This window comes from Copadichromis virginalis, linkage group LG2, assembly GCF_057382275.1.
Source record: "Copadichromis virginalis isolate Kocher_CV1m ecotype Utaka linkage group LG2, C_Virginalis_male_GT1.1, whole genome shotgun sequence".
Classification (NCBI taxonomy): Eukaryota; Metazoa; Chordata; class Actinopteri; order Cichliformes; family Cichlidae; genus Copadichromis; species Copadichromis virginalis.
In genome coordinates, this window is record NC_140619.1 from 25,610,255 (window position 1) to 25,625,792 (window position 15,538).

At 45.2% G+C, this 15,538-nt stretch overlaps 1 long non-coding RNA gene across 1 annotated transcript; it reads right to left on the bottom strand.

Moving 5' to 3' along the window:
* Positions 1 to 326: 326 nt before the first annotated feature.
* Positions 327 to 1,316, bottom strand: LOC146717392 (uncharacterized). Its single transcript, XR_014921903.1, has 3 exons — positions 805 to 1,316; positions 585 to 724; positions 327 to 504 (listed from the first exon to the last, which is right to left on the bottom strand). It is a non-coding gene; the product is annotated as an uncharacterized LOC146717392 (long non-coding RNA).
* Between the last annotated feature and the right edge of the window lie 14,222 nt (positions 1,317 to 15,538).

Genomic DNA, 15,538 nt, shown 5'->3' on the forward strand with positions numbered 1-15,538 from the left:
GTTGCCCACGTTTTACCTTTACTTTTGCCATAAATATTACACTTGTGTCAGGTTTGATGTCGTGTGATGTCGTGCAGTATAAAAAAAAAAAACTGTTGTGGTTAACACTTAGCTAGTCTCTTTAAATTCACCAATTAGATTTGACATTTGATGATATCATGTGTTATGTCTTTTTCATCCATAAAGCCCTTTGTCAAAGGTGTCTTTTCTTGCACAAGACGCCTGTTTTGATCAGTCAGCCATTCTCAGAGGAAGAAAAAACAGAAGATCAAAGCATCTGCAACAGACAAAAGAAAGTAAAAGTATTCCTGTTGTCATGAACCGAAGTTCCGAGCGCAGGCAGGACCCAGTAGCAGAACACACACACTAGGGTAGGAGCGAATAAAGAAAGTAATTTTTATTGCAACTAAAGGTGTCCCGTGAGGGTAGCCAGAAAAACAACGTATGAAACCAGAAGAAACCGAGGGACCGCACAGGGAACGCCGAGAGCGGGGCTGTGAGAGGCTGTAAAACAAAAAGAGAGACAGATTACTGGGGTGCGGAAAAAAGGCAGCATACGAGGGAAGGTGGAGTGTGCGTCTCACGGTGATAGCCGGGCCGAGTGAACCAGAGGGGGGTGGAGCTCCAAAAGGGGTCGAGACGGCGAAGCTGAATGTGAACCAAATCTCAGGCGGACAGGTGGACAGGCAGGTGGCTCGAAAACAAAAACACGCCGAGTTGTGATCTGGGTACACAGGGAAAAAAACAGTGTTAGGTCCGATGGAGAGTTTGTCATACGAGTTCTTTTCCGCAGGCGTACGTTACCGCTGAGAGGCGACTACGGACTGGCGTGGAGCAGCAGGTAGGGCAGGATTAAATAGTCCACCTGGTGATCGCCTGGGATGGGATGCAGGTGTGGGGTTAGCAGCCACGCTCGTGGGCGTGGACATCCCAGCAGCACCCCGGACGCCGGGCCGCGGACCATGACAGTACCCCCCCCTCAAGGGTCGCCCCCAGGCGACCGGCCGGGACCCCGCCTGCGGAGAGAAGCACGGAAAGCAGAGATGAGACGAGGGTCCAGAATGAAGGAGCGCGGGACCCAGAGGCGGTCCTCGGGGCCGTACCCCTCCCAATCCACAAGATACTGCCAGCCGCGCCCGCGCCGGCGCGCATCCAGGATCCGCCGGACCGCATAGGCCGGATGGCCGCCGACGAGCCGGGCGGGAGGAGGGGGCTCGGAAGGAGGGCACAGGGGGCCGAGGCGGACCGGCTTAAGTTGAGATACATGGAACGTGGGATGCACACGCCGAGAGGCCGGAAGCCGGAGCCTGACTGCCACCGGGTTGATGACTTGGACCACTTCGTACGGCCCGATGAAACGGGGAGCCAGTTTGCGGGACGTGCCCCGGAGCGGGATGTTCCCAGCAGCCAACCAAACCTTCTGTCCCGGCTGGTAGTCAGGGGCTGGGGCGCGGCGACGATCGGCGTAGTGCGCCTGTCGTTCCTTTGCGCGCAGGAGGGCGCGGCAAGCGCAGCGCCACACACGTTGGCAGCGCCGGAGGTGATGAGGGGCCGACAGGACGGAGAGGGACAGGTCCTCTTCCGGGAAGAGCGGAGGCTGATACCCGAGGGACGCTTCGAAAGGAGAGAAGCCGGTGGAGGACGAGGTGTGAGTATTGTGGGCGTACTCCACCCAGGGCAGGTAAGTAACCCAGGAGGAGGGGTTTTGACTGGCTACGCACCTCAGCATAGTCTCCAGCTCCTGATTAAGGCGTTCAGTTTGCCCATTGGATTGCGGGTGGAAACCGGAACTCAAACTGACCTTGGCGCCGAGAATGGAGCAGAAGGTCCTCCACACTTGTGAGGTGAACTGGGGACCGCGATCGGAGACAATGTCCAGGGGAATTCCGTGGAGCCTGAAGACTTCCGTGACTAACGCTTGGGCAGTCTCAGCAGCCGAGGGGAGCTTGGCTAGCGGGACGAAGTGGGCGGCCTTAGAAAACCGATCCACAACGGTGAGGATGACACATTTTCCAGAAGAGGTGGGGAGACCGGTAACAAAGTCGAGCGAGATGTGAGACCAGGGCCGGTGGGGAGTAGTGAGTGGGTGGAGCTGGCCCATGGGATGTTTCGTGGATGATTTATTACGAGCGCAGACGGCACAGGCAGACACGTAGTCCCTCACGTCCCGTAGTAGCGATTTCCACCAGAAGTGTCTGCTGAGGAGGCGCGCCGTTCTGCTCACGCCCGGGTGGCACGCGAATCGTGCTGTGTGGATCCAGTGGATGACTGCTCCCCGGGCGGCGGCGGGAACGAAGCGCCGTCCTGGCGGTCCAGTCCCTGGGTCAGGGTCCCCCGGGAGCGCTTGGCGAATGGTCTCCTCAATCTCCCAGGTGAGAGCACCCACCACGCAGGAGGCAGGCAGGATGGTGGGGGGGGCGCCTCGCTGTCGGGGGAATACAGACGGGAGAGCGCATCGGGTTTGATGTTTCGTGAGCCGGGACGATAGGAGAGTGTGAAGTTGAAGCGGGCGAAGAATAGGGACCAGCGAGCTTGACGGGGATTTAACCTCTTGGCGGTTCTAAGGTACAGTAGATTTTTATGATCCGTCCATATAACGAAGGGCTGTTCGGTCCCCTCCAGCCAGTGACGCCATTCCTCCAATGCGAGTTTTACCGCTAGGAGTTCCCTGTCGCCGATGTCGTAATTCCTCTCCGCGGGGGTGAGTCGGCGTGAGAAAAAGGCGCACGGCCGGAGTTTGTTCAGGGGCCCAGACCGCTGGGAAAGAACCGCCCCGACTCCCGCATCAGATGCGTCGACCTCAACAACAAACTGTTTAGAAGAGTCAGGATGGGTCAGAATGGGTGTGGACGTGAATAATCGCTTCAATTTAGCGAAGGCTGCGTGGGCCTCAGGGGACCATGTGAAAGACACCTTGGGTGAGGTGAGTTGGGTGAGAGGCGCGGCCACCTGGCTGTAGTTTCGAATGAAACGGCGATAAAAATTCGCAAACCCCAAGAAGCTCTGAAGCTTCTTTCGTGTCTCCGGAACCGGCCATTCCAATATTGCTTTGATCTTCACCGGGTCGGTCTTCACCTGCCCACCAGCGAGGATGTAGCCCAAGAAGGAAATGGATGAGGCGTGGAACTCACACTTTTCCGCTTTTACGTACAGTCTATTTTCGAGCAGCCGTTGTAGCACGCTCCTCACATGGATGCGATGGTCCTCGAGCGTCTTGGAGAAAATCAAAATATCATCCAGGTAAACAAAAACAAACACGTTCAGGAAATCCCGTAACACGTCGTTGACTAGGGCTTGAAAAACCGCCGGGGCGTTCGTTAACCCGAACGGCATCACTAGATATTCAAAATGCCCTAGTGGGGTATTGAAGGCGGTCTTCCACTCGTCGCCTTCACGTATCCGTACCAGGTGGTAGGCGTTCCGCAGATCTAGTTTGGTGAAGACCGTAGCTCCCTGGAGTGAGTTAAAAATAGAACTAATGAGTGGGAGGGGATATTTGTTTTTGACGGTGACGTCATTCAGCCCCCTGTAATCGATGCACGGGCGGAGCGTCCCGTCTTTCTTTCCCACGAAGAAAAAACCCGCAGCCACGGGAGAGGATGACGGCCTAATACGTCCTGCAGTTAGCGATTCCTGGATGTAATTCTCCATGGTTTCTCTTTCGGGGCGAGACAGGTTGTATAATCTGCTAGAGGGCAGCGATGCACCCGGGAGCAGATCGATAGCACAGTCATATGGACGGTGAGGCGGGAGTGAGAGCGCCTCATCTTTACTGAACACCTGCTGGAGATCGTGATAGTCGGGGGGCATGGAAGAGAGGTCCGGCGCGGGTGGCGGGGCGGGCCTCCGTTCCGTTGAGGCGGAGGGAACGGCTGACCTCAGGCAGTTCGCCAGACAAAACACACTCCAGCTCGCGATACTTTTTCCCAATCTATGTGTGGGTTATGTCTCTGTAACCAGGGGTAGCCTAGGATAAGCGGGGTGTCAGGAGCAGGAAAAGTGAAAAAGGACAGCTGCTCTTGGTGGTTACCTGATGTGATTAACCGTACAGGCGCGGTTTGGTGAGTTATGTATGCAAACACTTGGTTGTTTAATGTAGACGCAGGGATGGGCGGTTCGAGTGGAGTAAGAGACACAGCTAGCCTCTTAGCCAGCTTCTCATCCATAAGGTTCTGTTCCGCCCCGGAGTCCACTAACGCGGGGCATGTAAAAGTCTGATTAGAAGTCATGATAGTAACGGACAGTAACAATCGGGGTCTAGTAGTGCTTAGAGTGCTGCCCACCCGTATCCCCGGACTCACTGGTGGGCCGGGTCGTTTGGGCGGACCGGGCAAACAGCGATGCGGTGACCGGGCCTCCCACAGTACAGACATTCTCCAGCCCGAAATCGGCGTTCCCTCTCCTCCGGAGAAAGCCGAGAGCGTCCGATCTGCATGGGTTCAGGCGGGGGCGGCGACGGAGAGCGCGCACACGCAGCTGGGGGCGGGGGCGGAGAAACGCGAAACCCGGGGTGCAATACGGAGCCCATAGGCTTAGACCGCCGCTCGGCATCCCTCTCCCGCAAGCGTCTGTCAATCCTACGGGAGAGGGAGGCCAATTCATCAAAGGATCTGGTCTCCTCGTGAAAAGCTAGTTGGTCCTTCATCTGGTCATTTAACGACCGTAAAAAAAACCCACGAAGAGCCGAATCGGGCCAACCCACGGCGACCGCTCGAGTACGGAATTCAACTAGGTACTCCGCAATACTGCGCCGCCCCTGACGGAGCCCCAGCAACTTCTGCGCGGCATCGTCCTCCGATACCGGAGGGGAAAACGTAGCCTGGAACTCCTCCAGGAAGTCATCGTAATCGCAATCACGAATGGGGTGAGAATTTAAGTAGGCTTCAGCCCATGCTAGAGCACGCCCCCGTAACAATCCCACGAAGTGGGAGATCTTAGCAGTATCCGTGGGGAACGCGTGAGGCGTGCGACTGAAAAACAAGGAGCACTGGAAAAGGAACCCCCCACACAGGTCCAGCTCCCCGTGGAAGGGTTCCAGCGGCGGAGGCGACACGCCGCGGTGCACGGGGTCGGACGGCCTAGTTTGTAATTTATTCTGAGTGTCACTGAGCTCTTGACAACGGTCTTGGAGAGACTGGAGCTGCTGATCGTGGCGACCGAGGATAGCGCCCTGTTTATTAATAGCGGAGCGGAGTGGATCTGCTGGGTCCATACTGGCCAGTCCGTACTGTCATGAACCGAAGTTCCGAGCGCAGGCAGGACCCAGTAGCAGAACACACACACACTAGGGTAGGAGCGAATAAAGAAAGTAATTTTTATTGCAACTAAAGGTGTCCCGTGAGGGTAGCCAGAAAAACAACGTATGAAACCAGAAGAAACCGAGGGACCGCACAGGGAACGCCGAGAGCGGGGCTGTGAGAGGCTGTAAAACAAAAAGAGAGACAGATTACTGGGGTGCGGAAAAAAGGCAGCATACGAGGGAAGGTGGAGTGTGCGTCTCACGGTGATAGCCGGGCCGAGTGAACCAGAGGGGGGTGGAGCTCCAAAAGGGGTCGAGACGGCGAAGCTGAATGTGAACCAAATCTCAGGCGGACAGGTGGACAGGCAGGTGGCTCGAAAACAAAAACACGCCGAGTTGTGATCTGGGTACACAGGGAAAAAAACAGTGTTAGGTCCGATGGAGAGTTTGTCATACGAGTTCTTTTCCGCAGGCGTACGTTACCGCTGAGAGGCGACTACGGACTGGCGTGGAGCAGCAGGTAGGGCAGGATTAAATAGTCCACCTGGTGATCGCCTGGGATGGGATGCAGGTGTGGGGTTAGCAGCCACGCTCATGGGCGTGGACATCCCAGCAGCACCCCGGACGCCGGGCCGCGGACCATGACACCTGTATCCTCTTTCAAGCTTGGACTGTGTCAAGAAAACCTAAAAATTCAGTCAGCATCAAACCTACGCACCTGCAGCAGAGCAGTACAGACTGTACACTTTTTTTTGCCTTTTCCATGACTACATTAACACTCGAAACTGTGGATTACTCACCAAGCCCACATATCTACCTGTGAGGAATGTGTCAGCATTACACCCAGCGCCAGCCCAAACACAAGTAATACTCTCCCTAATTACTCAGTTCTGACAACTGCAAAAGTCGATGTCTAAATGAGAACATCCATTTTGTGATACACTGTTGGAATCAGTGTGTAGTTTTAAGAAGATGAGTGTTCTGGAGATACATTTCCACTTTGTTTACTTACTTAATTTTATTAAATGTTTTTTTTTACTTTATTATCTGCCTCTGCTCCACTATTTCAGTGTGACAACACAGTAGATCTCTGTATCTACTGTAACTGATTGATTTTATCTCATACTGCAAATTGAATCATTTTGTTAAGGGAGCACAGTCAGAAAGGATATTGGAATAATCCTGCTGCAGTGATAGAGGGTTTTTGATGGGTCATTTCTATCTACTCAGACATGTAAAAAAATTTTAATGAAAATTTTTCCCTTGTATTTATTTATTTATTGGAAGAACATCATTGGATAGGGAAATTGGGTGATTGTTTGTTTGGTTATCAACTGGCAATAAACTTTGTTTACTTGCAAAAGCGCGTGGTTGAAGTGTAATATATTAGTGTCTCCATCATCTTCTACCTGATTTTAACAGCACCGGTACAGTGGGGGAGTTGTGGGTGGTAGTTTCAGGCTGTAACAGCTCTCTGTGTTTCTATTCTCCAGACACTCAGTATTATAGCTCAGCTACATTTGTGTTTGGCCAAACATTTAAAAAATAATCTTCTGTCCTTCAGAGTGACTAAAGTGTCTTCTGATCTGATGCCTCACTTAGTAGGATGACAAATATCCGGATTAAGATTGTGTTATGATTAGGGATAAAACTAGTTATTCAGAATGAACTTATTGAGTGATCGTTTTGGAGGGTAAAAAATTAATTAGTTCAGGTCAATAAAAGAAAGAAAAAGGATAAAACCTATAAAAAACATGTTTTTCGGACATTTGCTCAAGCAACTCCTACTGTTGGTTTGCTTGGGGGTAGTCTCAAAATAACTCCCAACCCTCATCAAACAGACTTTTATAGATTTTCTTGTATCATGTTATTTGTGTTGATACATACACTCTGCCAGCAGATTCTGCAGAGATCAAAGCACAGTTCATGCAGACTGAGCGGCCCGGGCACATAACCTAGCGCTGTCTAATAACTGGTCATATTGATAAGTGCCAAAACACTCAATTTTACACCATTAAGGGATCAAGGCAGATGCTGAAGATGCTGCTCCTTTACTACATAACGTCTCTCTAGTCTCAAAATGGTGCAAAGTGTGAAGATTAGTTCATATGCTCTGCTCTGATATGACCATTTCATCTAGGTGTTTGTTTACTGTGTAACAAATTCATCAACAGTAAACTTCAGCTGATTCCTGCTCTCTTGCCTCATTTTGTAAGACCAGCTATATGCAGACTGGCAGCCTGTAGCTCTTTCTTCACCCCTGAATGGTTGACAGGTGTCACCACCTGCTTGCTTGACATTACTGTCAGCAAGAAACAGCTGGAACTCATCTCACCTCCAGCAAGGCATGCCAGCAGACTCTGATATACCACCTGTTTGAAATAAGTAATGCATCGTTTGATCTGCAAACATAATCCTGAGTTGAGTGCAGAAAGAGAGCAGTTAACAGTAACAGTACAATTACCAAGTTGAGGCTGGGAGCCAGCTTTTTCATGCCATGACCACAGGCGAATTATACCTTTTCTTTATTTGCAGTTTAAATAGAAATATTGTGAAATTCAATGTAATACCCCCCAAAGCGATAACATTCCTGTCTGAAAAAAGGCTCAGCGAAAACTTTGAAAAGTGTCTTTTCAACACTTTCAACACTCTTGGTTGGATATTAATAAAGTCTAGTAGCAGAGGTTTGTAACTATATGGTGTTAATATAAAAAGATATTACTCATGTTTTAGATATAAGTCTTATATTTTGATTTACTTGAGGGAAAAAAAGTCCTTCTCACTTTTGTGATACAACATCAGAATCACTTGAATTATCCTTCAAATTGATCATTTTTTTCATAAATAAATTATAGTGTGTGCTGTACATATAAAAAGAGGCACATTTCCTTTTCTTTTCCATACAGGGTTGCTGCCATTAAAGGGACAGAAAATGGAAGAATGAAGCTCAATTAAGCAACAAAAACATAAACAAGTATTTATTTTTCCTTCTCTTTGCTTAAAGAAAAAAAAAAGCCCTATGGGCTTTTCAGCTAAAACTTTAGATATGTGGGTCGTAGTGTGGTATATACTTGCCAAAGAGAGTGGGTGCAGCATGAATTTTGCATTTCTCGCTGTCTCACCCTGGAGTATAAAGCAGGCAATGTCAAAGTCTGCACACTTTTGACTGGTGTTGTAGGTAACTGTAAAGTCCCCCGAGGCAGCCCTGTACTACTCTGGTCCCTGTCCGACACACTGTTCACTACACAAACAAAGTGTGGCCTGCCCTTGTAGTCTGTAATCCAGGAAAGTAGACCGCTGTCCAAATGCATCACTGAGCATGTCTCCAAGGAATAAGAACTGAATACCTCCTAACTTCTGTTTAAGGCCTTTTACACAACAGTGCTTGTGCAGAGGCCTTTTTAGTCTTATTTTTCTTTTTTGCTTTAAAAGTTCAGTTGCTCTATCATTTTGATTTGATCATCTAAATACAATGAATCAATTTTATGTAACACAGCGAAGAGTAATTGCTAAGGTTCAGCACAAACCAGGATCCAAATCCACAACTCAAAGACAAATCAGCTAAACATAAAACTGACCTTGTTATGATACAAATATTGTGAAACATAAGAGAGGCTAAACAGACACACTGACAAAGACTAACGGGAGACCAGGACTATAAAAACAGATGAGCTGAAACTAATCAAGGTAATGACAAAACGAAGCAAAACTAAATCCAAACACAAGAAACAAATGACTACAACAATATGCCTGCATAGGTTCCCAGCACACGGTAGCCTTGACTGTTTAAAAAGAAAACTACTGGACTTCTCCAAGTTTATGAAAATGCTTTGACTCTCATCCAAGAGGCGTCTTCAGCTAGTGGAGAGTCACAGGAATTTAGCCACTATAGCGGGGCTGTCCCCTTGGAGGTGGCACGGTATTAATCATGTGAGTCATCACATGAGCCACGATGTAAAATTTTATTCCAACATTTTAAAAAAAGGGAATGAATGACTGAAATGTTTAATATGGAGAACCTAACTGCAGCTGAGAGCACAGAATACAAGAAAATACTTAAAGAATAAACACCTGCAACTGAGAAACCGTGAAGACTAATGAAGAAAAGGAAATCAAACCCTGAGGAACAATTAAAATCTAATACATGTAGAGACCGGAACTAAAAAGATTCAAAGGACATGGAATTTAAAATAATAAACGAATAACTAAACTAATTATATGAAGCTAGCAACATTCAAAGTCCAATACTCAAAATCCTGAGTCCAAACCCAGGACAATGACAGCAACGACTACAGAAAGTGGAAGGAAAGATCAAACCTCATTTTTGAAGAATAATAAATTCGTTACTTTGATGTGTCATTGTTTGTACTACAATCCACAAATGACTTGTGTTCAATAAGGAGAGACCTTTAGAAAGAAACCAACATGTTTTACTGATGTACAGAGTTTAGATAGAGGTATTTGGCAGTTCGATTCTGATGTCTATGCAGATCATTTCCATTTGTAATACTTTCTTAAAATTTATCTGAACTTTTGGAATGAACCCTGGCTCTCTGGTGATGCTAATAATATCCTTATGGTTCTTTAAAAGGAATTGACTGAGCCTTTCCATTGGCTTGCCGCAGCATGTTCGGCCTAAGTGGTCAAAATTTTTCTTTTCATACACTTTCTTAGTCATGTGGCGGAACAAACAAAAACATAAGTCTTGCGTGTTTTATTTGGCCAGGACTTCTAATACAATTAAGGGAGACATTTTGTGCTCTTACGTGACCATGCAGAGAGGCACTCTAAACAGACAGAATCACAAAGAAGAAATGGGAAGGATTTTCTTTGAATAGCATCATGGCTCATTGCTAAGCCCTGCTGTGTCACTGCCAGACGCTCCAGACTGTTTGCTTGCCTTCTGCCTGGTGCATGCAAGGACAGTATCACTGTCAGGCTGATCAGGAATAAGTATGTTCAAGGAATAAAACATTTCCTTCAACAAGAGGCTCCGAGAGTACTGTTCAAGGGCAAAATATCGTTATTCCCCTGTATAATAAAACAAAACAGCGGGTGCCTGCAGCAACATTTGTAATTAACTATTCATATAAATTTGACCTTAAATAAAACAAGGACTGCTTAGCGGATCTGTTTTTATTTGGATGTAGGGATTAAAAGATATGCAGAGTCAATCCTTAAAATTCGTCCCAAATGTGTGAAGAAACTTTTAATGATCACACACAGACTGAACCCGAGGGAAACATGCACCCCAGTAATGCTAAAATGAAAGGCAATGTTTTAAAGTAAGACCGTTGCCAAAATATTTTTACTGCACTTCTAGGCACTTCACACTTAAACCTGTTTTTTTGAGGGGGCCACATGGGGACAGTACAACAAGCTTTTAGTACATCAAAATGATATTCCAAGTTTACAAAAAAAACCCCATATATATATATATATTGCTTCTGCTTATTACACTAATTTTACATTTAATCCGATTTGTGCTTGCACACTAGGTTTTTGAGATAAACGTCATTCATGTTTTTGAATTTCACTAAAATGTATTAACATAGTTTCAGGAATTTGAACTATTTGTCACCAAAATTATTTCAATGTGTTAATTCTGAGAAATTAAATTAATTAACAAAAAAACAACAACAACAAGACATTGCCAGACACACGGTAAAGCATATTTCTGTGGATTGAACTCAAAATAAAACCATGTCAGTGTGCTTGAAAATGTGAACCAGCGGTCACCCATCATTCTCTGATTCAATTTTCTGTGATATCAGTTTTCCATCTTGATGAAATCTTGCCCCATGTTTGTCGCTGACATCGCCCAGATTTGGTGGAAAACAGTCCAGATGGGAATGTAAGAAGTGCATCTTCAGTGGCATTCTGGCACTCGTTATCTGATGTGCTTTCAGCATTTTATTCGCAACCTCAGCATAACTCCCTACACTCAGATTGCCAAAAAAAATCTGGAGAACCTGCACGAAGGCTTCCCACGTTGCTGATTCAGTTGGCTTCAGTTTCTTTGTGAACTCCAACTTTACTCACTAGCTATAATATTAAGACTTAGGTTGCAACTTGAAAACAGGATGCAGTGGATGGATGGCTGCGGGGTTGGTTACAGTAATTCCACGTGATATTTTTTCCTTGTGGCACAGAATAGCAGGTACACGTATGCTTATGCTAAACTCAAAAGAATCAGTGATGAGACCTCATAATTCAAAAGTGAACTTTCTTTTAATTCATTAAAGCAAAAGCTTCATTTGTTGTTGAACTACACGCCTTCTAGTGCCAGCATCCACCTGAGCTCTGAGAAATCTGAAGACCTGTAAACCTTCTATGGGCATAAAATTTGTAACACTGGAATACAAATCACCTCTGCTGCTCAGGACATAGTCATTGTCACACAGATTACTGCCTCGCTAGATTCATTTAATGTTGTCTCTGCTTACTCATAGATCAATACAGCCTTTTACTGTGCCCTTGATATTCTTCACTGTGAATAGAAAGAAAAATCTTAGTCCGGCAGACACTGTGGATAAAATAATTTAAGCACTTCATGATAAAAAAAGGCCTTGATGTTACCAGTTCAAGTACTGGGCAAAGACAGACAAACGGCTGCATGCACATTTCTCAAAGAAAACAACAACTGTACAGCAGATGTTCAGTATATTGTGTGTGACCACTGCTTGGCCAAAGTTTGGCCTTCCTGTTATTACAGCTTTTCTTAACTATACTGGTCCTGTAGCAGGTTTCAGAACTGGATACAAGAGAACTATTTGATGAGAATTTGGAACGCTTTCTGTAAACTTGAGAGATGAGGCATTGGCTTTGGTGGAGGATGCACTGTCTTTTTAATTATCTTTTTTTTTTTAAAATAATGTGTTTAGCATCCCACTTCTGAGAGGATGCCAAGAACAACAGCTGGGCTGTGTTATTGCAAGTGTAACACTTTTCTGACATCTTTTTGGGCAGTGCACAGCTCTAACGACCTCCTGCAAACACACAGGGAACAGTACATGCTCATAAGACAGACTCCGTTTTCAGCCACAGAGTGTGCATGTAAAGCATGTCTGTGATGTACACAGCTGCCAGAGATTTTGCACAACTCCACTAATGTACAGATGACAGTAATGCATCAGGAAGGAAATGAGAGGATGACTACCAAACACACATAAATGATTTATAGTACTGAAATTGCTAAAAGAAAAACCTGAAATGTATTCAGCATCTGCTAAAGGTCTAAAACATGTAATGGGTTTTTGGCAAAGTAAATCTTAAAAAGGAGTAAAATAAACCTGGTTACAGTTTAGACTTATATCTCATCCTACTTGTCAATATGAAAAATTTGAAACATGTTAATTTTTACTGTTTTGGGGAACTTTTTTTTTTTTTTTTTTTTTTACCTGGGACTGGTTTCTGATGGATGAATCTAATTTAAAGAAACTACATCTACATTGCATCAATCAGGGAATGCAACGTTAGCAGCTGAAGCTTTGGGCAGAGGCTAATTGTTGCATCCCTTCAGCACAAGCCACCGAGAGGGGTTGTTCCACAGAGAGGAAGGGGAGGACAGGCCATCTGGAGGAGTGAGAGAGCGCTCCTGGTGGACTAAGATCCCTCAAGTTCACCACACCTTGTGAGCACATCATATTCCCTGAGCCACTTTCACCTCGTAAACCTGTATTTCTCTGTGCTCTGAACTGAAATTGTTACACACTTACTGTGTTTTGCCAATCCAAGCTAACAAATGAGCATTATGTTGCCTTCCGGGTGCTGTCAGAAGTAGCAGAGCTACAAGTTAAGCATGAATGAAAGATATAAATGAGGAAGCAAATGACACAGGACAGTTGTAATTTTTTTATTTCAATACATTTATTTTTATGTCTGATGTGATTACTCCTTTTCATACATCCGTGGATGCAACTACTGATTAGTGAAATGCTAGGTTCACTTAGTTAAAGCTGTGGTATGCATAGTTTTTGACTGCAGCGTGTTTAAAATGAATTTGGGATGTCGGCTAATGAGACCATCCTTATTCTGAGGGCTGGGGCAGGGACTTTTTTTTTGCTGTTAATCCTGCTTGTCACGGTAAAACTAAAAGGTGCTGAAGTCAATATTTTCAAAAGCTCAGAGGGAGGCATTAGGTCTTAGCTTTGTTCTGTTTTCCATGAGCCTGCATAGTGTCTCTCTTTTTCATCAGCAGTAGTCAAAAACGAATGCTAAAGAAACTTTTGTTATTTTTTTTTTTCTGGCTATGTTACATTATCAAAACGAAACTACTAATTATCCACACTGCTGCCATTTGTGTGATACAGTCACTTGCTTTCTTTGGGCAAAAACTTGGAATAATGATTAAACTTTTTTTGTGTTGGACTTTTTTTTGAGCTTCTGTAGTCATGCTCTTTCAAGTAAAAAAAAAAATCTTAAAACAAGCACCCAGACAGTTTTCACTCATTTATTTGGATTTGTGTTTGTGGCTCACTCTCTTCCATTATCTGAATGTGTCACAGAAACAATACTTTGTCTGCAGATGTTTGTGCAGGCGGATTATTGGCAAGTATTTAATAACTGTGCCATCTCCGAGCTGTGAGCTCTATATGAAGCACAACTGGGACGTGTTCACTTGTAAAAGTCGGAGAACAGTTTTGTCCTCGCGTAGCCTGGTGCCATGCAAATGAGTTAGGTTTCTATTCTGAGGATGTAGCATTAAGGTTATGCGTCAGCATAAGCTATAGAGGAGCTAAAACTGGTGGTAATAGACTAATTTGTCTCACTGGTCAACAGCTTCACTTCACAATAGAGAGCGTTCGCTTAAAATACGTTTGTAGACTCATGGACAGTGAACCAAGGGCAGACGCTCTCGCTAATGATTGCTTTGAATAAAGGTGTCTTTTCCTTGCCCTCTAATTGGCTCATGCACAGGAATCTATGTAAAAATGATTTACAGAATATTTTTCTAGTGTGTGAAAAATAGTTGTTGTTGTTTTTTTTGCTGCTTTAAAAGTAGCAGAAGATGATTTCTATTCCAAAGCTGAATTCCTTAAAAATATAAAACATTTTTAGTTGGGGGGCGGGGTATCAAAAAAATGTATCAAAAATCTTTTTTTTTTTTAAAAAACAACAAAAACAAACATATCTTCAGTACCAGGAAAAACCACATGAGATGTGCAGTTTTTCAATGTTAGTGGTCCTCAGAGGACCCTAAGGGCTCCTTTTCTCTTTATGCTTGCCTGAGTTGTCACACTATCACAGTACTGTAAAGCATTTACTCAGAAAGGGATACTACACAGAAAACAGAATGTGAAGCCAACTGTCTTCACATTCTACCCCATATTCAACTGAATCTGGACGTATATACCACATAAAAATGCATAACTTTTACAATATAATGGATGCTTTAATTTTTGTGGGCTTTTGCAATCACGATAAACACATATGCATATTTTTAGTCTTTTCCTTGTTTAGAAAACATCTGTCTTTCAACTCAGGCACCATTTGAGGTCAGATGTAAAGTTTGTGATTGCATTTTGCAGAGCAGCGATGATATTTTATTGAAAAGCATTCCGTTCATAATTGAACTGACAGCACATTGCTTTTGTCATAGGGCCTGTTATAGAAGGTGTCACGTTACTAACATTTTGCTGTGGTAACACACACACAAAAAAACCACAAGGCAAAATAACCTAAATCCTCACATTGAATAGACAGTTGAGATCACACAAATGTAGATTTCAGGAGGTTTGGGGTTTTACTCATGTCCTCTTTTCTTTCTCTGTGTCCCTGTAAGGGCTATTCAAGTGCAGGTCAGTGCTACTGACCTATATAGCCTAGACTGGAGGGAAGCAGCGCAGTGAAATATACATTTCTATAACTTAGTGGCTCCATAGAGTGGTGGTTTACAAGGAAAAGATCGCTGGTTTCATCCATGGGAGGAGACACAAATGTCTTCAGTGTTGCTTCATGAAGAGCTACCTACTGTGGTGACTCCTTGTGAATAAGAGAGAAGCTGAATACATATATGTATATACATATATACATCTGTGCTGCATTTGAAATAGAAGTCCCCAAGTCCCGATGAAAGATACCACCAAAGGTGGTTGAGAAAAAACAGAGCTAAGGTCCCGTGGGACCTTCAGTTCCAGACAGACAAGCAGCTGCTGGCCAACCAACCAGACACAGTGGTGTCTGACAAGGAACAGAAGACCACAGTTGTGATAGATGTGCAATCCCAGAGGACAGCAACATCAACAGGAGCACGACAAAATAGAGAAGTACCTGGAGCTGAAGGAACAATGGGAGCAA